Here is a 26089-nt window from a genome sequence, read left to right on the forward strand (position 1 = left end):
AAGAAAAAAAAGGTGCAAGAAGTGAAAGATCACATCGAGAAAGAAGAAATGAATCCAACCATATCTTGTAATTCATTGTTCAAAATTACCACTCCTCAAACTATCAAGATAGAAGGACATATCAAGAAGAAAAATGTTCAAGAAGTGAAAGATCACATCGAGCATCAAGAAATGAATCCGACCATATCTTGTAAAGGATTGGAAGAAATTACCACTCCTCAAACTCTAGAGATAGAAGGACATATCAAGAAGAAAAAGGTTCAAGCAGTGAAAGATCACATCGAGCATCAACAACAAGTTCTCCAACTTTTAAAGGATAACGCCACTTCGGTGCAAAATCAAACGAAACAACAGGTAGATAAACATCGTAGTGAAAAATGTTTTTATGAGGGTGATTGGGTATTTTTACTGCTACATCTCAAGCAAGCTATTTATGAGAAGGAAATGTTGGCAATACTACATGCACTTAAAAAATGGCGACCTTACCGAATGGGAAGACTCTTCAAGGATGAGGATGTGGAAGCATTGTTTTGTGCTATTTATATTATCCAACCAAATTGGATAAATGAAGCAAGGGATGAATGGAAGAAGGACAAAGAAGTATGGCCACTTATTCAAAAGTTGCAAAAGATCCCAATTCAAACAATATTGCTAGAAATTGAAGAGGAAGGAAAAAACATATTGGAACCTAGAGCAGTCACAGAAACAAGAACCCGACAGCTACAAAATCGATCAATTTCAGAGTATCTCATCAAGTGGAAGAACTTACTCTCTGAATATTCCACATGGGAGGACAAGAATTTTATACAGAAGCATCAAGAACTACTCAAGCATTGAGGACAACGCTTTTTGAAGGAGAGGGGCATGTTAGGCCCCTATACTACTAGTGTAACCCTTATTGTTATTAGTATAACCCACTTATTATATTGATGTACCCATGTAGTGCCCATATTGTTACTATTGTGCCCCATAGAAGCCCACTATTGTTATTATTGTGCCCTTACATTATTATTGTTATGTCGGCTCTGATTATGTTATGACCCCTTAGACTCCTATATATAGAAAGGAGGTCTTTTCATTTGTATCATCCAAGAATTGTTCATTTATGTAATGTAAAGGAGGTTGCCCCCTCGAAGAGGCTGAATTCTAAGGCGTTGATCTATCTTTTCTATCTTTTCTTGAGCTGGTTTCATAACAGACCAAGTGACCAGTAGAGCTCACATAAGAATATCAAGTTATGACTTCATCTATTATCATGCCAACAAGTTGTCATCTACCAAGCAAAATCAATCCAAAATTCATCAAGTCATCCTCATGATCATAATATAAGTCACTAGATGCAAATACATACACCAATAATAAGTCATGCAGGTTCCATCCATTTATTGTGAGATCACTTCATACTAAATCATAACTGTCAATATTTCATCAAAACATAATACCAATATAAGTCACTGAAAGTCACTATTACCATATAGCATTGTTATTAAGGAAAATCATTAGTTGTCAAATCAAATAATTAGTCATCAGTTCAAAATCCAAATAGTGATATCTATAGCCCAAAACATATCTCAATCATCAAGTCAAAGTTCTAAATCATTATCAAGCATCATCTCAAAACACAAAACACTACTTATCTATATCAATCAACCAAATCTAGTCAAACCATTGTAACTGTTATCAAATACTATCATACACAATCCTCATTCATTAAATCATAAGGACCTATTGATATGCATATCTCGATCACCTGCAAACACAAGTTTATTCAACATATTCACATTATAATAAGTCAAATATTCAAACTTCCCTTCTCATAGAACTTGTTGTCTGCTCCATGTATGTAGGATTGACATCCTTTAGGTGAACTTTTGATCTCAAGCACAAAGCTTCAATTTTGTGTCCTGCAGCCATAGTCGTACCCATAAGCCTTCCTTCTCGAAGGCTACAGACACAGCCTTGAGCTTACTTGCATGTAGCTTAGGCTTAGAGTAAGGGAAAACTCTCTCTTCTCAAATCAGAACTTTGTTGCATACCAAAAATATCATATATTTGTTTAGTCATGCCCATAAATCATACTTCAACATTAAATAACCTTCTATACATATAATGCAAATGATAATAGGAGTAAGGATCTTATGGAGAGATTCTGCATCTGAATGGGAAGCCACTTCAATCATATTCATTCAAGTCATCCACCTGTATATAATATTTTCATACTTCAAAAAATCTATTAGATCATAAAGTCGGACTATATCACATATTTATCATGGTTATATATGTTAGCATCAGCTACTTCATCATTATATCAATATTTCATCAAGGGTTAGTATCAAATAGCTAATAGGAGTATACTTCAAGAATCATGATCACAACATTACTTCTTTGTCACATAACTCAATCCATCAAGTTAGGGCATTCAATTTTACCATATGCCATAATTACTAAGCACATCAAAACATAACCACGATCAACAAAAGATCCTAAATATCAATCTCATTGTTACACTTCTATCATCGCGGCTATCGTGATTTTCACATCAATAGTATCAAGTTACCATATACTAGAATCAAGTTTCTAACCTTCTTTATGGGATATAGATATCCAAAATGATAGATATTATCCAAACATCAAGTATACGAGTATAAAAGAAATCAATGTTTATGAGTGGATTTATCATGACTTAATAGAATGTAAGATACTTGTCCAATACCAAGTGCACCATCTCATCATAAGTTCCATGAATCAAACTTACTTTCATATGCATGAGCTATTTCTGAAGTTGGAATTCTCATCAACCTTAGGGCTTACCTTGCCATTAATATTGCAGCTTGTTGTGGCTACAACTACCACCCTATTAAAACATGCTCTAATAGAAAATTTTCAATGGGTCCCCTAGAAGTCTGGTCTTTCATCTCTCTGAATGATCTGTTTCATCCCAGTAATTCTAACTCTATGGAGAGCCAAATCTTCCATTCACAAATGGGTAAAGCCCTTTAACAAATCCCTAGCTTAAGCCCTTCATTACTATGTTTATCGAGATTTATTTGACCCCTCAAAACCCTCATCACATTATTATTCCCGTCGTGGCCTTTCATAGTGGAAATGCCCAAAATCAATATATCCTCCCTCTGTCGCTTATCGCATTCAATCTAGGCACATAATGCATGCCATAAAGCACCAGACCCGATGGCGTTATGAACCACAATATATATATATATATATATATATATATATATATATATATATATATATATGTCGGGTCTGAAAGCCCGTCGCATATCGCAATCGGCCTAAGTCCAAGGTTTATATATATATATGGCATGCCCCTAGCCTCCAGACCCGACGACACTATGAACCACATTGTATACATTATCGGGTCTGGCCCCCAATCGCATATCACATATCGGCAGAGCCTAGGCCTTATACACAATACGCGCAACGATATGGCAGACTCGTTGAGCTATCAAATACAATATATATATTTTCGGGTCCAAAGCCCTATCGCATATCACGGTCAACGGAGCCCCAAGCTTGTGCATATTGTGATATGCGATAGGCCGGACCCGGCGATATTTATAGACTCAAATATATAACATTTGAGGTCCGACTTGAGCGATCAAGGCGGGATTTTCTGTGTTTTCAAGTGTTTTCCAAACTTTCTGGAATAACAAAGGGATCGGGTTCCCAGTGTAGAAGGCGGGCCTGTGGAGTCCCGATAGTGTAATTGCGCATCGAGGAAGTGGAAGGCATGGGTACTGTGACGCACAGAGGGGCCGATACCCAATTGCAATTAAAGGAAGCCCTCAAAAACCGTTCCAAGCCTATGGATTGAGCAGGAGATTATGTGTTGCCTGTGTTTTATGTGTTCATCCTTTTTGCACCTGCTCCCATAGTTTTATAAAAGTTAATTGTTGGCATTATGATGCATGTGTTGTACTTGATGGCAAACAACTCATAGAAGATCAAATCACTTATATATATCTAGATGAATCTACGGAAGAGATATCAGATGACAATTCTCAGTATGACAAGTCCAAAGGGGGAGATAGTTGGCATTATGAGACAAGTGTTGTCCTTGATGGCAAATCACACAAATGATAAATTATAGTGCAGCAAATTTATTTGATAAATTATAGTGCAACAAAGTTTCCTTCATGTAGAGAAAAGTTCACGCACTTTTATGCAGAGAAAAGTTTATTCCATGTAGAGAAAAGTTCACGCACTTTTATGCAGAGAAAAGTTTATTCCATGTAGAGAAAAGTTCACGCACTTTTATGCAGAGAAAAGTTTATTCCATGTAGAGAAAAGTTCACGCACTTTTATGCAGAGAAAATTTTATTCCATGTAGAGAAAAGTTCACGCACTTTTATTCAGAGAAAAGTTTATTTCATGTAGAGAAAAATTCACACACTTTTATGCAGAGAAAAGTTTATTTCATGTAGAGAAACGTTCACACACTTTTATGCAGAGAAGATTTTATTTCATGTAGAGAAATGTTCACGCACTTTCATCCAGAGAAAAGTTCCCTTCATGCAAGAGAAACGTTCACGCACTTTCATGGTTGGTTCATGGTATTAGTCCGACAGTTTTTGATCCTATGGTTTTGGTCCATGGTATTGCATCCAAAAGTGTTGATCTCACGCACTTTCATGGTTGGTTCATGGTATTATTCCGACAGTTTTTGATCCTATGGTTTTGGTCCGTGGTATTGCATCCAAAATTGTTGATCCCAAGTATTGGGTCCGTGGTATTGTGTTATTATGGTTTTGGACCGTGGTATTGTGAAAGGCCTAAGACTATAAAAGAGGAAGGAGATCATTTGGCAAAGCATCATCTGAATGATTGAATATCTAGATCTGGAATACTGTGATTGGGTTATGGTGCAGATCTGGATCTGAGCTAAAGAGGGATCTCACCGGTTGATGGAGAACAATATCTAAGGATAGATCGGGATCAAATGGTTTGAAATGAACTATCTCTATATAGTTGATTATGCTTATTCTAGATCTGTATACTGACGCTTGTAATGATTTGAACTGGGTATAACTTAAGTTTGAAATCGCTGCAAGTCATGATTGAATATTTATAGATTTGTACGCGGGTTGGCTTTGGTGAAAGCACGTATGTACACAGGTTTGGTTCATTGTAGTAGCATATACCATTTGAGCTATGATGTTTAAAGTTACAGGTGGTTCAGGATGTTGATGTGTTCTGATGACTGTTTAATGGTGTCAATATTCTACATATTCAGTTTGATTGATTGTGTTGATGGATGAGATCTAGTAATGGATCTAATGGACTAGATCGGGTTGCTAACACTCATATTATCCTTGTATATGTATTGATCTGGTGATTGGGTGATTCAGAAGATTGATTGATTATGTGCTTCAATGATATTTATGGGTCCAGTATGAAAATTGGATGAAACGTGGCCTTTCAGATTATGTGTTGTGCTTCAGGTGTATCCAGTCTGAAAATGTATGAAACATGGTACCCGGAGGAGAGAAGATTGTAGGCCGGTGCCTACGTACTAGTATCTTAGCTAGTACAAGAGCTACGGGGGTAGTAGCTCCCTTCTAGTAGCAGTTGAAAACTTTGGAGCATTGTAGCAGGTAGCTGCCTGCGTACTAGTAAATGGATCGGCTAGTACAAGAACTATGGGGGTTGTAGCTCTCTGCAGGTAGAAGCCTACGTACTGGTATAAGACTGCACTAGTACAGAAATATTGTAAAAGGATTTTCTTATTAAGAAGAAGATTGAGATGACTTGCAGCAGGTGGTTTTCTCCCACATTGGGTTTCCACCTTATATCATGGTGTTCATGTGTGTGGCTTATGTGTGATGATTTGTTCTATTTTACTGCACCTGTTTACTGTTAATATGGTTGATAATGTTCTAATGCACTCATTAAGGATCAACTAACTGAATCATAAGAAGTTGTGGAAGTAGCATATATGAATCTGAATATGGAAATGAAAAGGTTTTATTGATGTGATAATACTGATTCACCCCCCCCCTCTCAGTATTATTTCCAACAATTGGTATCAGAGCAGGTCCTTTGGTAGAAGCTTGATCGCTTGAAGGAGATCCGTGGAACAATGGGAAAGAAGCTTAAGAAGAAAGCTCATAAGAAGAAGAAGACATCTCAGAAGAACTATGATAGTGGGAGAATCGATTGGGGATTAGGTATAAGAAGCTCTTCAGATTCAGATTCGGAATCATTTCAGAATGAAGATGAACTATCAGGTATGAATTTGCTATCCTCTGATGTTCCAGCTATCTATCCATTTGGAAAAGATGGAAGTGATAACGAAACAACTGAATGTGCTCTTATGGGTGAGGAAGAAGGATATCAAATAGAAGCGGAATTTAACAGGCTGACAAACAAAATTAGTGAACAAGAAAGACTTCTGAACATAAAGAGTGGTGCCCTCAAAGAAGCTGTTACTAGACAAAAGGCTCAACAAGAGTTATTTAAGGAGAAATATCAAAAGTTGCAGGTTGAAGCAACATCTCTAAGAAATGAAGTCAATGAAAAGAACACAACCATCAAGAAACTCAGAGATAGATCCAGTTACTATGAAAGTCTTGAAGCCACGATCCGCTCTCTAAAGGAAGATCTTGAAGAATCAAGAAGCAGAATAAAGATCTAGTCCAAGATATTGAAAAATAGGGAAACGAAGTTATCAGCTTAAAATCTCAGCTAGAATGTGCCTTCAGAATTCGTCAAATGCAACAGGGTCTGAATGAAGAACAAGAAAAGGAGATTCTCAAGCTAAAGCATCAGTTGGAAGAAGAAAGGAAAGCTGAAGAAGACATGAAGAAGCAATATCTAGAAAAAGAAGAATAACTTCAGGTTGAGGTAAATATCTTGAAAAGTAAATTAGACGAAAAGGATAAGCTCTTACGTTTTCAAGATAGTACTAAAGTCTTGGATGATATTCTTAATAGTCAAAGATCTCCTGGTATCAAAACTGGTCTTGGCTTTCATGAATCTGTTGAAGGTGAATCTAGTTCACAAGGTGAGGCAAGGAACTCTAAAGAGAAATCTAAAATGATCAACAAAGAGATAAGAGAGATGAAAGGTCAATCTCATCATCAACCAAGGAAAGAAATTCTTCAAAGAAAATCTTTTACTCCTCCTATGAATAATGTTGAATGTTATGTATGTCATAACCTTGGACATGTTGCAGCCAGATGTAGAAGAAGAAGGGTTCAAGATCATCAAACAAACAGATCATCTTAGTCAAGGTACTTTAATGGATATTGCTTTGCTTGCAATATGTTTGGTCACAAAGCTGCTGATTGCTACAAAAGGAATATGAAACATGTAAGATGTTATGCATGTAACAAGCTTGGACATATAGCAAAGGAATGCAGGAACAAAGCACGGACATCACACCAAAAGGAGAAAACATCATCACACTTGAAGATATGGAAGAAAAAGGAAGTTCAGTCAGAAAGTGGCGGCACAACACATTATACAGACATAACAGAGGGAGCCGGAAGTGTAAAACTTCAATCTCCTATGCAAGCTTGATAAAGGGAAGTTGCATATATACGCGAATTTGTTACTGCACAGTCGCGTATATGATTGTTTGAAGAAAGGCAGTAGGGACAAATTCAAGAAAAGGATCAGTTTTGCTCTAATTGATAATGGTTGCATTTTGCTAATGATGTGTGGATATGATGGTTAGAAGTATTTTGGTTCTAACTTGATATTGTTGATGTCTTGATACTTCTTATTAATATGCATGATCAAATCTGACAGATGGCACAGGTTTAGGGGGAGCATATGCTCTTAATGCATTGTTGGCATTATGGTTAATAGTCCTTGGTGATGATGCTTATATGGATAAATGATTCATCTTGCTATGATATGGTTATGAGTTGTTTAGGTGATTCTTGGGGTTACATAGTTGATATTTAGATCAGATTTGTGGTTGATTCTCTAATGGTGCTTACATGGTGATCTTCATAAGGATAAGGAGCAGTACATAATTCACATCTTCTTTACTTGATGATGAGTCACTCATATGCTACAGTTATGATGCAGGATTCCTATTGTTCTTAGCACATATATGGATGAGGATTGTTGGCTGGATACATGGATGATTATTCAAAGTTACATTGTTGGAGACATGATGATGATGAGTTCTTACCTATATGATGATAGGTTGTTTCATATGTTGATTGATGCAGATATTCCCAATTGATGATACTTGGTTCATGCAGATCTGGATGGCTATGGTGTTTCTCACATATGATAGAATGTGAATGATTCTGTATATACAGAATTCTGTTCAAAAGGATGAGTTGATACGGACATACCTTGATGATTCATGCACTAATACAAGTTGTTGGTCTAGTTGCTATTGACAGATGCTATGGAGCAGATCATACAGTGTTGTTTCTGATGTTTATCATGATCTTATTTAGGTGTTTGGTCATTGTTATAAATGTCATGTATATCATTCGATGTAAAGGTCATATCAAGACTCATGATGTAATAGTGTGTCTCTATTTATTGTAGTCATTTGATGAGATCTCTTCAGGTCATGTAACGGCCTATGTTGGTTTCCCCACTATGCCTGGGATGAATGATGTTATTCTCTTATGTTATCATATGTAAACTTTTGGTATATCACAATTGTGATGGGAGATAGATGTATGTATGAGTCTTTGGTGATAGGAAGGTCATTTATGATGTATAGAGTCATGTTCTTCTTGTAGAACTTCTTTTTGCAGACCTTGCTTACAGTCAAGGGAGCATGAACAACATATTTCAGCAGAGCAGAGATTTCAGCATGGACAGATTGGTGCACCATGGCATATACAAAGGGGGAGCTCATTTAGAGATTTCAACAGGTACTCAGAGGGAGTATGGACAGCAAAGGAAGAGAATATATTGGTCTGCCCTTTGCCCTTGATGTCAAAGGGGGAGAGCGATTTGGTATTGTTGCCATCAAGTCCAAAGGGGGAGATTGTTGGCATTATGATGCATGTGTTGTACTTGATGGCAAACAACTCATAGAAGATCAACTCACTTATATATATCTAGATGAATCTACAGAAGAGATATCAGATGACAATTCTCAGTATGACAAGTCCAAATGGGGAGATTGTTGGCATTATGAGACAAGTGTTGTCCTTGATGGCAAATCACACAAATGATAAATTATAGTGCAGCAAATTTATTTGATAAATTATAGTGCAACAAAGTTTCCTTCATGTAGAGAAAAGTTCACGCACTTTTCTGCAGAGAAAATTTTATTCCATGTAGAGAAAAGTTCACGCACTTTTATGCAGAGAAAAGTTTATTCCATGTAGAGAAAAGTTCACGCACTTTTATGCAGAGAAAAGTTTATTCCATGTAGAGAAAAGTTCACGCACTTTTATGCAGAGAAAAGTTTATTCCATGTAGAGAAAAGTTCATGCACTTTTATGCAGAGAAAATTTTATTTCATGTAGAGAAAAGTTCACGCACTTTTATGCAGAGAAAAGTTTATTTCATGTAGAGAAAAGTTCACGCACTTTTATGCAGAGAAGAGTTTATTTCATGTAGAGAAATGTTCACACACTTTCATGCAGAGATAAGTTCCCTTCATGCAAGAGAAAAGTTCACGCACTTTCATGGTTGGTTCATGGTATTAGTCCAACAGTTTTTGATCCTATGGTTTTGGTCCGTGGTATTGCATCCAAAAGTGTTGATCTCACGCACTTTCATGGTTGGTTCATGGTATTATTTCGATAGTTTTTGATCCTATGGTTTTGGTCCGTGGTATTGCATCCAAAATTGTTGATCCCAAGTATTGGGTCCGTGGTATTGTGTTATTATGGTTTTGGACCGTGGTATTGTGAAAGGCCTAAGACTATAAAAGAGGAAGGAGATCATTTGGCAAAGCATCATCTGAATGATTGAATATCTAGATCTGGAATACTGTGATTGGGTTATGGTGCAGATCTGGATCTGAGCTAAAGAGGGATCTCACCGATTGATGGAGAACAAGATCTAAGGATAGATCGGGATCAAATGGTTTGAAATGAACTATCTCTATATAGTTGATTATGCTTATTCTAGATCTGTATACTGACGCTTGTAATGATCTGAACTGGGTATAACTTAAGTTTGAAATCGCTGCAAGTCATGATTGAATATTTATAGATCTGTACGCAGGTTGGCTTTGGTGAAAGAACGTATGTACACAGGTTTGGTTCATTGTAGTAGCATATACCATTTGAGCTATGATGTTTAAAGTTATAGGTGGTTCAAGATGTTAATGTGTTCTGATGACTGTTTAATGGTGTCAGTATTCTACATATTCAGTTTGATTGATTGTGTTGATGGATGAGATCTAGTAATGGATCTAATGGACTAGATCGGGTTGCTAACACTCATATTATCCTTGTATATGTATTGATTTGGTGATTGGGTGATTCAGAAGATTGATTGATTATGTGCTTCAATGATATTTATGGGTCCAGTATGAAAATTGGATGAAACGTGGCCTTTCAGATTATGTGTTGTGCTTCAGGTGTATCCAGTCTGAAAATGTATGAAACGTGGTACCCGGAGGAGAGAAGATTGTAGGCCGGCGCCTACATACTAGTATCTTAGCTAGTACAAGAGCTACGGGGGTGGTAGCTCCCTTCTAGATGCAGTTGAAAACTTTGGAGCATTGTAGCAGGTAGCAGCCTGCGTACTAGTGAATGGATCAGCTAGTACAAGAACTATGGGGGTTGTAGCTCTCTGCAGGTAGAAGCCTGCGTACTGGTATAAGACTGCACCAGTACAGAAATATTGTAAAAGGATTTTCTTATTAAGAAGAAGATTGAGATGACTTGCAGCAGGTGGTTTTCTCCCACATTGGGTTTCCACCTTATATCATGGTGTTCATGTGTGTGGCTTATGTGTGATGATTTGTTCTATTTTACTGCACCTGTTTACTGTTAATATGGTTGATAATGTTCTAATGCACTCATTAAGGATCAACTAACTGAATCATAAGAAGTTGTGGAAGTAGCATATATGAATCTGAATATGGAAATGAAAAAGTTTTATTGATGTGATAATACTGATTCACCCCCCCCCCCCCTCTTAGTATTATTTCCAACATTAATGAAGGCAGCATTATGTTCTGTGTGAATATTTCTATTATTTTTCTCGCAATCATGGAGCTAATGATAGCTATCCTTACAAGTGAGAAGTAAAGGACGCAAGAGTGGATTCGAAAAGCCATATATACATAAGCGTTGTGTTTGAAGGTCCGGCCTCAAGCGTTCTAGGTCGGGATGCCACGCATGGCCTATACATTATGAAAGCAAGGCTGTCCCAGTCTTCATTATGGGAATGCAACATACAGTCACCCTTTTTACCAACATCTATTTACTTCCTCAGGAAATGAATCGATCCAACAGTTATACTTTCTACATGTCAGCGGTCAGGCTGACGATCCTATCTTTGTGTACTCGATTTGCATATCGGATACAATGGGAAGATGAAGAGACAAGGTAGACCTAAAGTGAGGGGCGTTTGCATAAGTACTACCTCTGAAGAGGAGAAGGGGCTTTTGATTTTCGAGAAGAACAGTTCAGCTTTATTGTGAATAAGGAAGATTGTTTTGGGGGAAGAAGGAGCCTTTAGTTTCAAACTTGTTTGATTGTTCTTTTATATGTTTTGGATCAGAGTGTTGTTGCTGGCATGAATGTAAATGTGATTGGTATTTATGCATATCGATGACTTACAATTCACTATTAGTCTTGTTAAATGGGATGTGATTCAATTTCATGGTTAACTTGTGAATGGTCTCTAATTTGAAACTAAGTTAAACATCAGTTGCAAGTTTTAATTCCATAAAAAGAATGTGGATTCCTATATGAGTGATTGGATTGCAATTTAGCTTTAACACAGTCTTGTCCAGCTATGAATTCAGTGATTGATTCATTTGGACTTGAATCTATGCATGATGTTTAATCTTCTTTATCACGCTCCTACCAAACATATATATGATGTTTAAACCTTTGTATTATGCTCCTACAGGATAGATTAGGATAGCTAGGACTAGATTAGAGTAGTTAGAAGTAGTATAGATAGGATTTAACACATAAAGGTTAGCTGTTTTATTTTGTTGATATAATCGAAGTCTTCCTCCTGGAAGCAATCTTTCAACATGTTTAAACAGTTTACGAGGTCCCTTAAAACCCGTTGGAGCTAGCCATTCCAAATGAAAGCAGGTCTAATTGGGGCCTACGATCAGGTTAGTTCCCCTTGTTGGCATAGCGAACATTAGCCTTGCCAACAAATTGGTGCTAGAAGGAGGGCCTGTACCACCGTCCACAACTTTTCAAAATTTCATCTATAAGTGCCACGCATGGATTCAAAAGGATTAATGTATGGATCGTAGAGGCCGAAAAGACCACTCCACCCATTTGAAAGAGCTTCATTTTGAAGAAACAGAGACCCCTCTAAGTCTTTTTTCCAGGTCACCCAAGGAAGAGAGACTGTGGGAGTATCTTGTCACTCAGGAACAACCAGTTACAACGCTTACTCAGGCTTACGCTCATTCCCTCTCTCAGCTTCCCATATTTCACTCTTTACCTCCGACAACTAAGAGAAAGCCAAGGATCTTTTCCCTGAACAAAGATACATCTGCAACCACTTCTCTTGAAGATATTGTGCTAGAATCCTTGTAAATATTGACACCCCTTGGGAAGAAATTCCTGAGGATTCCCCTTCTAAAGGTAACTCCTCACTTGATTTTTAGAATACTAATGGAGAAGCCTCCAACCAAAACTTTCCTGCTCATAATATGCCCAATGTTCCTCCTCCAGGTGGGAATCAGCCTCCACCTCCTCCTCTGGGTGGGAATCAACCTCCACCTCCTCCTTCAAGTGGGAATCAACCCCCACCTCCTCTGGGAGCACTCCCTCCCTGGCTTGCATAGGATGTTGTAGCGGTACCTGGGCAGCGGCATCCCTTACTCAAAAATGCAGAAAGAGTGTTACCTAATTTTGACCTTGAGCGAGGAGATACCGCTGATAACCATATTCGATCTTTCTTCCTAGCCTTGCGCAGGTTGGGGGCCGCCGATGAAGATGTGATGTGTCGCCTATTCTCTTTTACTCTGACAAGTGCAGCCTCCACATGGTATTTCATCTTGAGAATAGGGTCGATCACCTCTTGGGATGCTTTTTAGTAGGCCTTTTTAGACAAGTTTGGTGATGAAAAAACACCTGCGGCCTTAGTTTTAGAACTATCCCGTCTGAAAATGGAAACCAATGAGAAAGTCAAGGATTTTAACATCCGATTCAACACTCTATTCAACAGAATCCCAGCTAATGCTAGACCTACTGATGAAGTGCTCATGGAGTTCTATGTCTCTGCTCTCCCTGTCCCTACAGTGATGTGGGTTAAAAGGAGTAATGTGCAAACCTTACAAGGTGGTATCGATGAAGCGGTGAAAGTTGAAAATGAAATGATCAACCTCACAACATGTCATTATACAACTGAAGTGAAGAAAGCATTTCAATCATCTAAGAAGAGTAGTGGGAGTGGCAACAAAGTGCCTGAGACCAAAGAAAAGGATGCCACAGATGTGGAAGGTTTGCATCGGACCATTAAGAAACTAAAAAACACAGTCAATGATATGAAAAGAAATTATGGAGAGAGTACAAGTGGGAATGGAGGAGATTATCATAACAGAAAACCCTTCAAACCTTTCTATCAAAAAAAATAGAAGGTGGTCATGGTCAACTTGCATTGCCTGCTCCACCTAATGAAGGGGCTTTAAACACAGAAGAGTTGCCTCTTATTGGATCACTCCTTAACAAAGAAGAACCTATACTAGAGCTCGAACCAGAACAAGGAGATGAGGACAAATACCAAGTAGAAGAACCCTCAAATGAGGAAACCCAAATTAATGTGCTGTGGGATTTCCATAATAATGAGAACAACGACGAAGGAGATAGCACTGCAGAAATCAACACTAATGAAATCCACACACGAAGTAAAGGGCCACTCCCAGGTGTGAAAAAGCCTTTAGACCGAACAAAGCAAGATGTTCGCCCTGTGAAAGCATCTGCTCACAAAATTCCTGTCGAGAAGAGTAGACCTGGCGGTCAATCCAAGAATACCCCTGTTACAAGTCACCCAGAGAAAGAAAATGCATCTCCCAATGCAACTAAGTCTACTCAAAATGGTAAAATCCCACCTAAGAATGTCAAAATAGGTATGTTTACTCTACCCTACCCTATTTATAACATTGATTACAATATTGTGGATGATTTCAAGAAGTCTAGCGCTAATATCACATATTTTTACTTGTTAAAATTAACGCAACAAAGAGATTTGTTGTTGAAAACTATGAATGAGCAGAACTACAAAGCCCCCACTACCTCAAGCACCCAAATCAAAAGGCCAATGTCCAAACCTATTAGTACCACTAGTGCAGCCCAAATATCATTACCTATGGAAGCCACATTATCTAAAATGAATCAAAAACCCCAAGATGTCAACGCAGCCATGATAGGGAGGAAATCAAAATCTATGACTCCACCATTCCTCATCACATTTGAAATTTTCAACATGAACGTCCACAATTGCTTGGTAGATTCCGGTGCCTCATCCACTGTTATGCCTTATGCTATTGCTAAAAGACTTCAGGCCATACCTAAAAAAACTGGAACTTGAATCATGGAATTAGATAGGACAAATGTGAAAGTAATTGGAGAATTGAAAGATGTGTTGATTTAGATGGCTGCTAAACCACAGTACACACAAGTCATTGATATAGTGGTAGTCGATATACCCGAGGCTTATGGAATGCTGCTTAGCAGGGACTGGTCAGTGAAATTGAATGGATACTTCTCGACTAATTGGTCCCATCTCTTGTTGCCTCAGAAGGGAAAAGGTGATATGCTGAGAGTCGATAGGGAAAGATACATGAAATATGTGGTAATAGAACTAAATGGTCCCAATGAACTTGTAATTTTTACCAACTCCATCCTTGGGAACTATAGTTTCAATGTTTATGCTACAAAAACTTGTTTTTGGAGAATTTCATGCAGAAACAATTGAAGAAACTTTGACATACACACAATTGGAAATTCTCTCCCATAATCCAACGAATGAGCTATCCTATATTATAGTAGATGATAGGACTAATTTCTTAGATAGTAGTTCAATTGATGTAACATTAGATGTTATATTCTAGACAGTCTATTTTGATGGCTCTAACTGCCTTGAAGGTGCAGGTGCTGGAAGTATTCTCATTGACCCGCAAGGGAACCAAAATTTAATGGCCATCCAGATGGAGTTCTCATGCACCAACAACACAACAGAATATGAAGGCCTGCTGCAAGGCCTGAAGAAAGTCATTGGTATGAATGTGAAAAATCTTAAAGTTTTTGGTGACTCACATATAATTGTAGATCAGGTAAGGAAAAGGATACATTGCAATTCACCACACCTGGTGAGGTACCAACATGAGGTATGGGACTTAATTGACAGTTTTGATTCCTTTAATATTACATACATACCTCGAGGCCAAAACCAAGATGCTGATCTGATGGCTAATATGGCTGCTAAACTTTTGCCTGATTTTAGATTGAAGAAAAATAAATGTTCGGTTGAATTGATTTTCAGACCATCTATGCCTGATAACATCTCGAATTGGCAGGTGTTCGAAGATGATGAGCAAATCCTTGAGTTCTTGCACTGCGAGAAGACATTCAAGAATACAGTCATTGATGAAAAGGAGCATGACAAGCTTATGAATGAGAGGGAAGATGAGGAAAAGGATCAGCCCAATGTGATGCCAAAATCAGTTGTTAAGATGGAACACTTGTATGACTTGCATGATAAATTCAAGAAACCGACTAACTGTAAAACACACAGTTCATCCATGAAGTATGAAACAGTCAACCTTGGGACCAAAGAAGACCCAAAAAATGTCAATCTGGGCCTTGGGTGCTCTCCTCAAGAAAAGGCTGCATTCGTCAAGCTATTCAAAGACTATAAGGATGTCTTTGCGTGGACATATGAAGACCTAAAGACTTTTGATACCAGTGTTATGCAGCATGTGATCCCTTTGGAAAGGGAGGCCAAGCCCTACCAACAAAAACTGCATAAGATGCATCCAAGCCTAGAACCATTGGTGAAGAAAGAACTGAACAAGATGCTAGATGCTAAAATCATCTTCCTGGTCAGACACACCCGCTGGGTAGCCAATCTCGTGCCAGTGAGAAAGAAAAATGGAGACATCAGGCTATGTATTGACTTCAAAAACCTGAACAAAGCCTCTCAAAAGGATAACTATCCTGTCCCTTCTATGGAACACATCCTTCAGTGCGTTTCTGGGTCTGAAATGTTGTCCCTATTAGATGGGTTCTCAGGATATAATCAAGTATTGGTATCTCATGGGGATCAGCTTAAGACAACCTTCAACACCAAATGGGGCACCTATGCATATCGTAAAATGCCTTTTGGGCTCATTAACGTGGGTGCCACATTCTAGAGAGCTATGGACATAGCTTTCCGAGGGTTGATGTACAGATCAGTAGTGGTGTACATGGATGACATCACTGTGTATTCATATCGCAGAAGGGATCATATTTATCACCTGAGGCAGATTTTCGAAAGATGTCGAAGGTATGGAATTTCTTTGAATCCCAAGAAGAGCATCTTTGCAGTCACAGAGGGGAAACTATTGGGTCATATCCTTTCTAAAGACGGGATTGTGATTAATCCTGAAAGAATACAAACCATCATGAGAATACAGCCCCCTGCCAATAAAAAAGCCATGCAATCTTTCTTCGGGAGGATTAATTTTGTTAGAAAATTCGTCTCAGGCTTCGCAGAAATAGTACACCCCTTGCAGCTGATGATGAAGAAATATGTTGTGTATAAATGGAGTGATGAAGCTAAGGAAGCATTTCGGCAAATCAAGGAAGCCATTGTTGAAGCTCCTACACTGGTCAAACCTGATTTCGGTAAAGGATTCTTCTTATACACCTTTGCTTCCGACCTTTCATATGCTGCAATTCTCGCTCAAAAAAACGATGATGGCAATGAAGTCCTCATTTCTTACATGAGTTCAAATCTCCATGGAGCAGAATTGAATTACCTAAATGTGGAGAAACAGGGCTATGAAGTTTTCAAGGTCATTAAACATTTTCGCCTTGATTTACTAAGGGCCGAGACCAAATTCATCATGCCCCATCTTGCTGTAAGAGCCCTCTTCATGCAGAAACAAATGGGTGAATGAAGAGGGAACTGGATAACCGCCATTCAAGAGTTCGACCTGGATATAAATTTGGCACAGATACTTTGAGGGCAGGGACTTTGCAGGCTAGTGGCAGAAGCCTTAGCAGACCAAAAGGAGGCATCTGAAGAATCAGGAATGTCGAGCATGCAATATGCACAAATGGAGCTCAGGGAAGAGCCCTTATGGAGTAACGAAGCATTGATGTATGAGCGAGAAGCATCGGAAGCCTTTTTGGACCCTGAGTCATGGTACTATGACATACGCTTCTATCTAGTGCGGGGATCGTGTCTTGAACACCTGGATGCATCACAGAGGAGAGCACTCAGATTGAAATCTAATCTGTATCATTTGTCCAACAGTGTCTTATACAGAAAAAATCATGATGGAATCTAGCTGACGTGTTTGGAGAAAGGTGATGCCAACCATGTACTGAAAGAAATGCACGACGGCCTAGTAGTGGTCACTATGGCGGAGAGACCACTACTTGTAAAATATTGAGAGCTGGATATTATTGGCCCACAGTGTTTAGAGACTCGCATGCCTATGCTCGCAAATGCAAGGCGTGCCAAAGGGACGAGAAAGAAATCCCGTTGTTCCCCTCAGGCTTGTTATGATTTATCGACTATTCCAGCAATGGGGCCTAGACGTCATAGGCGAGATCACTCCAAACTCCTCACAACAACACAAGTATATACTCACAGCAACTGATTACTTCACCAAATGGACCAAAGCCATCTCGCTTTGGAAGGTGAACGAAGATGAGGTAATATCATTCATTGAGAAATTCATTATCAACAGGTATGGCATCCCTGACGCTCTCATTTTTTATAACGCTTCTTACTTTTCATCTCTGAGACTGACTGAGTTTTCCATTGATAAGTCAATCCACATAAAGTATGCAGCAAACTATTACCCCCAGGGAAACAAAGTTGCAGAGTCTTCCAATAAAAACCTTATCCGCATAATCCGCAAGTCAGTCGCTGATAACCAGAGGAACTGGCACAACGCCTTGACAAATTCCCTTTGGGCTGATAGGGTCACCCCTAAAGTGGCCTTAGGAAACTCCCCATACTTCCTCATCTATAGACAGGAAGCCATCTTACCCCCAAATGTTACCCTTCCTTCCTTACAGCTCCCCTAAACTTTAAGAGGAACCCCTTTAGCCTTGCTTCAAGAAATGATCGACCAATTGATGAAGCTAGAGGAATTAAGGGATAGAGCCATAATTAAATTCAAAAATCACCAAATGATTGTAAAAAATGGTTTGATCATCATTTGACAGGAGATAAAGATTTCCAAGTAGGGGAGTTAGTCCTGAAATGGGACAAGCTGAGTGAGCCAAAGGGTAAACACACAAAATTCCAACACCTATGGTTGGGCCCATTCCAAGTTGTTGAAAAAATTGGTCAAGGGACTTACAGGTTGAAAATGTTACAAGGAGAGACTGAAAAGCTCCCTGTTAATGGCCAACATCTAAAGAGATACTTCCAGTAGCCACCGCATTGGTGGTTACCTCCTGAGTAGGTTAGAGTTCATTTCATTTTGTTGTTAGTTTAGTTGTATTTCTATCCTTTCTTTTTGTTTTCTGCAAAGTCTATTTTCCTATTGTTTTGAATTACATTCCTTTTCAGCCAGCTGATGGTGGTCCTCCAGTCTCGTTCTACCTTTCAGATTTTCCCTCATTCACCACTCTCGGCCTTTCCCTTCCTCATTAACTTGCTGATGATTCTGTTGTTCCTGAATCCATCATTTCCCTGCAAATCAAACAAACTTTCTATCAACCCATGAGCACTTGAGAATCAGCAGTGGAATGCAAACTGAAACCCCTCATTGGCATCTGTTGGGAACTATGTGAGATCTGTTGATAACTTGGATATCTGGAGCATGTAGGGGCATCTTTATAAAACAAAAAAATGTGTAACTACAGCTGGACTGGCATGGAGGAACATTACATTTTGAATAAATCCCACTCGGACCTAGCATATACTTGCCTATAAGGTTTACAATCATTCTCCATTGGTCCCATCCACCCCACTAAATTGTCCTATACCTATTACTCACAAGTAAACCTCCTTTCATGGGCTAAGCTCACTGTCTCATACCATGTGGCAAATCCAATTGTGCTCCAGTCCTTGTGCCTGAAACTAGAAGGAATTATCTAAAAAGAAATGAAATTTCAAGTCCTTATGCCAATCTAGAAGGTCAGGTTGTTTGGGAAGCCGGTTAGAGTAAGGACTACTGCTGGACTCAGAGTACCGGTTGACACAGCAAGCCCAACCTTGCTTAAGCGGTTTAAAAATATGGCATGATCCATGACTGCGCCCCATTTAATAAATGAAAATGTATCACTGAAATTCTCATATAAAGTGCAGGTTAAACATGTCTACATCAAGTTTGATGAGCCATAAAGAGCTGAGGTACACACCTAAACAGGTATGGACAGACCAGTGACGGCCCCAAAAGGATTTTGAAAGTGGAAAACAGGTAAAGGAAGGTCAATAAACCCCATAATGCTACCGATTGGAGAATGCCTGTCAAAATCCTATCAATAAGTAGAAGCTATTTGTCTCTATCCCTCCTGAAGCAATTAATGTTTAAGTGGAACCCATGCTTGTCCATCTATATAGTTCGCATTTCAAGTTTATTTTAACACCCTGATGTTTTATTGATCTAAGGGTTATTTGGAAACAGAGATAACTGGTTCGCCCAGCGGTTCGCCATTTGTTGTGGCTACAACTACCACCCTATTAAAACATGCTCTGATAGCAAATTTTCAATGGGTCCCCTAGAAGTCCGGTCTTTCATCTCTCTGAATGATCTGTTTCATCCCAGTGATTTTAACTCTATGGAGAGCCAAATCTTCCATTCACAAATGGGTAAAGCCCTTTAACAAATCCCTCACTTAAGCCCTTCATTCCTATGTTTATCGGGATTTGTTTAACCCCTCAAAACCCTCATCGCATTATTATTCCCGTCGTGGCCTTTCATAGCGGAAATGCCCAAAATGCATATATCCTCCCTCTTTCGCTTATCGCATTCAATCTGGGAACATAATGCATGCCATAAGGCACCGGACCCGATGGTGTTATGAACCACAATATATATATATATATATATATATATATATATATATATATATATATATATATATGTATGTCGAGTTCGAAAGCCCGTCGCATATCGCAAAGGGCCTAATTCCAAGGTTTATATATATATATATATATACAGCGTGCCCCTGCCCTCCGGACCTGATGACACTATGAACCGCATTGTATACATTATCGGGTCTGGCCCCCAATCGCATATCGCATATCGGTGGAGCCCGGGCCTTATACACAATACGCGCAACGATATGGCAGACCCGCCGAGCTATCAAATATGATATATATATTTTCGGGTCCGAAGCCCTATCGCATATCGTGATCGGCGGAGCCCCAGGCTTGTGCATATTGCGATATGTGATAGGCCAGACCCGACGATATTTATAGACTCCAATATATAACATTTGAGGTCTAGCTTGAGTGATCGAGGTGGGATTTTCTGTGTTTTCATGTGTTTTCCAAATTTTCCGAAATAACAAAGGGATCGAGTTTCCAGTGTAGAAGGCAAGCCTATGGAGTCCCGATAGTGTAATTACACATCGAGGAAGTGGAAGGCATGGGTACTGTGACCCACGGAGGGGTCGATACCTGATTGCAATTAAAGGAAGCCCTCGAAAATCGTGCCAAGCCTATGGATTGAGTGGGAGATTATGTGTTGCCTGTGTTTTATGTGTTCATCCTTTTTGCACCTGCTCCCGTAGTTTTATAAAAGTTAATGAAGGCAGCGTTATGTTCTGTGTGAATATTTTTGTTATATTGTTCACAATCATGAAGCTAATGATAGCTATCCTTGCAGGTGAGAAGTAAAGGATGCAAGAGTGGATTCAAAAAGCCATATATACAGAAGCGTTGTGTTTGAAGGTCCGGCCTCAAGCGTTCTGGGTTGGGATCCCACGCGTGGCCTATACATTCCGAAAGCAAGGCTGTCCCAGTCTTCATTATGGGAACGCAACATACAGTCACCCTTTTTACCAACATCTATTCACTTCCTTAGGAAATGAATCGATCCGGCCGTTATGCTTTCTATGTGTCAGTGGTCACGCTGACGATCCTATCTCTGTGTACTCGATTTGCATATCGGATACAGTGGGAAGATGAAGAGGCAGGGTAGACCTAGAGTCAGGGGCGTTTGCATAAGTATTACCTCCGAAGAGGAGAAGGGGCTTTTGATTTTCGAGAAGAACAATTTGGCTTTATTGTGAATAAGGAAGACTGTTTTGGGGGAAGAAGGAGCCTTTAGTTTCAGACTTATTTGATTGTTCTTTTATATGTTTTGGATCAGAGTGTTGTTGCTGGCATGAATGTAAATGTGATTTGTATTTATGCATATCGATAACTTACAGTTCACTATTAGTCTTGTTAAATTGAATGTGATTCAATTTCATGGTTAACTTGTGAATGGTCTCTAATTTGAAACTAAGTTAAACATCATTTGCAAGTTTTAATTCCATAAAAAGAATGTGGATTCATATATGAGTGATTGGATTGCAATTTCGCTTTAATACAGTCTTGTCCAGCTATGAATTCAGTGATTGATTCATTTCGACTTGAATCTATGCATGATCTTTAATCTTCTTTATCATGCTCCTGCCGAACATATATATGATGTTTAAACCTCTGTATTATGCTCCTGCAGGATAGATTAGGATAGCTAGGACTATATTAGAGTAGTTAGAAGTAGTATAGATATGATTTAACACATAAAGGTTAGTTTTTTTATTTTTTTGATATAATCGAAGTCTTTCTCCCAGAAGCAATCTTTCAACATGTTTAAACTTAAAACCCGTCGCAGCTAGCCATTTGAAACAAAAGCAGGCCTAATTGGGGCCTGCGATCAGGTTAGTTCCCCTTCTTGGAATAACGAACATTGGTCTTGCCAACACAGCTAAAACATAACATTGAAACAATATACCATGCATACCTTGTAGTATTCAAATACTTATGTGGCTTCTTATTTTGCATAGGCAGCTTGTAGCACTTTGTCACTTTTACTAGCTAATCTCTTCCTGTATTAGCCATGATCCTCAAGAAGGATCCACTTATCACAACTCATCAAGAGGTTAGAAGGATCCAAATCCTCAAATATACATGCAAGAAGTATAGGTAATAATCAAAACAATAATCAGATCTATAAGTCTAAACAAAATTAAAGACATAAAGGAGCACCATAAATTGAAAAAATACTTATCTTCAAATAAGGTGATCATTTCCCTCTTGAATCAGCCTTCAAGAGCCATCACTGCCCATTTTCCACTTGTTACCTTTAATATATATTCATCAATTTCATTAGCAACCAGACCTAATAGAAGCTATCCCATCTAGGGCTTCATCAAATATATCACATTGACCATGCTAGCATTTCTATATTTCGTATCTCACATCTTTGCCATAAACCAAGGTTTCTCTCAAACCCTAACCTCATAATATCTATCAAACCTTAATACACAAATTTCCTAGGGTTTCCTTCAAACGCTAGAATTGTTTTAGGTCTCCTCCACCCTCTATTTCTTCCATCAATGGTGCCATCATAGGGGTGATATCCAATGACTTTTCTTCAGCCCAACCTTGATTCCATGTTAATTTTTCTTAGGGCTATATTTTTCTTTACCTTGATAATTGAATTTCTTCATTTCCACATTAAATTCACCCCATAACACCATAATATTATTCATATTTACATCATTATTCAGCAACATAGGCACTACGCAGAAAGAACAATATCATCATCATAAATGTAGTGGAACATAAAGGAATAATAGAAGAAAAGCATTCCCACATAGAGACACCAGGCTTGGTCAGAGATAGGGGAAACACCCTTTTAGATTATTCTTCTTATTAGATTGTCATTAAATGATGCAGCAAAAGAGATTACAATGATCCATATATTCATCCATACAACTATCCAGCAAAAACAACTAAAAATATATATGAAAGGAACCCAACAATGCTTATACTCAATACCCTGATTCAGAAGCTTGTAATGAATTGTCATTGTCTGTGGTCAACTGTCAAACCCTGCGGTCAATGAGCGAAAACTTTGGATAGCTAAAAAAACAAAATTTAAGTCCCAGTCACATAGAGGAGGAGTCATGCATGTGACTAGTAGGTTCCAGTCACCTTGAGCATGTAAGATAGCAATTGCAGTCAAAATTAGCCTTTGGAAAGCCTGCAACTGTGACTCAGAAACCCTAGAGGTCAGTCACATGGAGGACATGTTTGCCATGTGAGTGAAAGCCTCCAATCACATGGATGAGCCATCCAATGAGCAAATGTAGCTGATATTTCTCTATGTTGTGCATGTGATTGAGGTCCAAAACCATAAAACAATGATGCAAGCTTCGGACCCTACAATTTCACCTTCAAGAAAACCTATTCCTTCATGGATCTCCCTTAGAACTGTGCAAGCCAAAAACAAGAAAGAGAATAGAAGAATGATCCATGATGATGTCCAAATTTTGTTTAGGTCACTTATTTATAGCCTTCCAAGGGTGTCCAGTTTTCTTTAGGGATTACCTAATCAAATATGCACATGTGGGCTCATAATTTGAAAATATACTTTCCCCTATCCAAATTAGATGATATTTTGATTGATTTTGGTCCTCTCGAAAATATGAATTCAATGCAATCATCATATCCATCAAATGTGTTGTCCAAAGTGGAATTTGGACCTAGTTTCCAATTTTAACACATGTTCCTATTTGTCAATGTGTATGTTTGTGTTGTTTATCCTTTCCACTGCATTGCATTTTATTTGGGTTGTACATGATCAAATCATTCAAACCAAAGTCCGGGAGAAGCTTCTATGGCTGCATTGGAAATTTCATTTCACATGACCCGACCTTGTAATGTTTAGTTTATGCTAGGATAGGTTGCATTTAGTTAGATGCATTACATTCGTGTTTTGCTTTTATTTTCCTTGCTTTGGTTTCTTTAGTCCTTGAATAAATTTGATTTTTGAAATTCAAGATGATGTGGCTAATATTTTGTGAAAGGAAAGTCATGGTAACACACAACCCTTGGCTTATCTTTACCCTCTTCCTTGTTTTGGTTCACATCTTTCAAGTTAATGATTTTTCAATGGAAAATGTGCTCCTTCATGTGGCAAGCTATAAGAAAACCATGATGTCGGTATCTATTTAGCATTCTCATTCCTACAATATTTCTTGTCTATGACTAGTGTGTTATTTCCTATCTATATGAGTAGACTAAGATAAGGGGAAATATTTTAGTGAACAAAGAATTAGAGGTCTTAAACCTATCTCTGAAGGAACAACTTCCTCTACTCTTAATAAGTCAGGATCTCTCTTCTGCCCATTGAAAAATAATAAGTGCTTAAGCACGGTCCTATGAAACAAAAGAAAAATGAAGGGTTAAACAAGAGAAAGGATTTCTGTGCAAGTAGGTGAAGAAAGTGACTTCATCAGGGTACTGTCTAGGCTCGCTGGCATCGAAGCAACATTTGTTTTTTTGAAGTGACTCTGTTGGGGTTTGTACAGGTCTACTGGTAGTAGAGAAATGCTAGAAATGTAAAACTCATACTCTAATTGTTTTAACTTGTCACTCTATATTACCCTTACTTACATCGATAGGATAATGATATGGCTTGCTTTATGTTGCCTTACACCAAGCAGTAGAACTGGGAAGACTATATCTTAAGTCGGATAAGAGTGGGGAGCTAAGGTAACTCACTGATTGAATCAATATTTCTTGGAGAGTTGAGAATCTATGCCTAAATGAAACCATTTCAGAGAAACTGGGGTTCTCATAGTGTGTCACCAAGTGTTGTCTTTACAACAATGACCCTCCAAAAAAATTCCCAAGTCAATTTTGGAGCCTACATGAATTATCATTTCAAGCGCCTTACTATCATCACGTTGCTTGTTTTGTTATTCTTATGTTTTCTCCTAGTTTCACATCCTCCTAAGTCAATGTTTCATAAGTGTCATCACCTAACCTTTAGAAGCGCTTATGTTATCTTGTTCATGATTAGGTGAACTCATGTTTTTTTTTTACTTAGAAACTAGTATTTTCACCTTGCACACACTCAAAAAGCACTCAACAGCACACAAAAGCAAACAAACGAAAGAAAAGTTCCCTTTAAGGAAAAATCACACTTCAAGCTGATGAAGCCTGGCTCTTGGGTTGAGCATATTTGTTCAAGTTGAAGAAGTGTGCCCTCCTTAAGCACACTCCTTCATGCTTAGCAAGTGCACCCTCCTTAAGGCCACTCCTTCGGTACGAAGACATGCTCCCATCTGGAATGCATCCATGAGCTTCCTTGTTGCATGTGGGCACACTCCTAGAAAATAGGATCTAACTCAACTTCCCTTAACTAACTCAGTCTCTTGTCAAAAAGTGGTGAGCATGCATGGGATTGATTTGAATGTAATCTCTTTTAAATTAAATAAGTTAATCATTCATTCTCACCGTTGGAAATTGGATAAGCCAACGCTCCCCTTGTGTTTCATGATATGGACTAACCACCTCTCGTGGATCCTTATCTCTAGCAATGCAATCATTGACTAACACCTGCAGGTTTTGGTCTAACGACAATCATGATTCCCAACAAGTGGTATCAGAGGGTAGGTCACGAGTTCGATACACACCCGACTCACGTTGGGGGGGAAGATTATTGGACATTAGATAAGGCAACGCTCCCTATGTCTTTCGCGACATGGACTAACTGCCTCTTGTGGATTCTTATCTCTTGCGATGTGAAAGT

Source organism: Pinus tabuliformis, chromosome 4_2, assembly GCF_031772625.1.
Source record: "Pinus tabuliformis cultivar Carrire ecotype Pingquan chromosome 4_2, CPIR1, whole genome shotgun sequence".
Lineage (NCBI taxonomy): Eukaryota > Viridiplantae > Streptophyta > Pinopsida > Pinales > Pinaceae > Pinus > Pinus tabuliformis.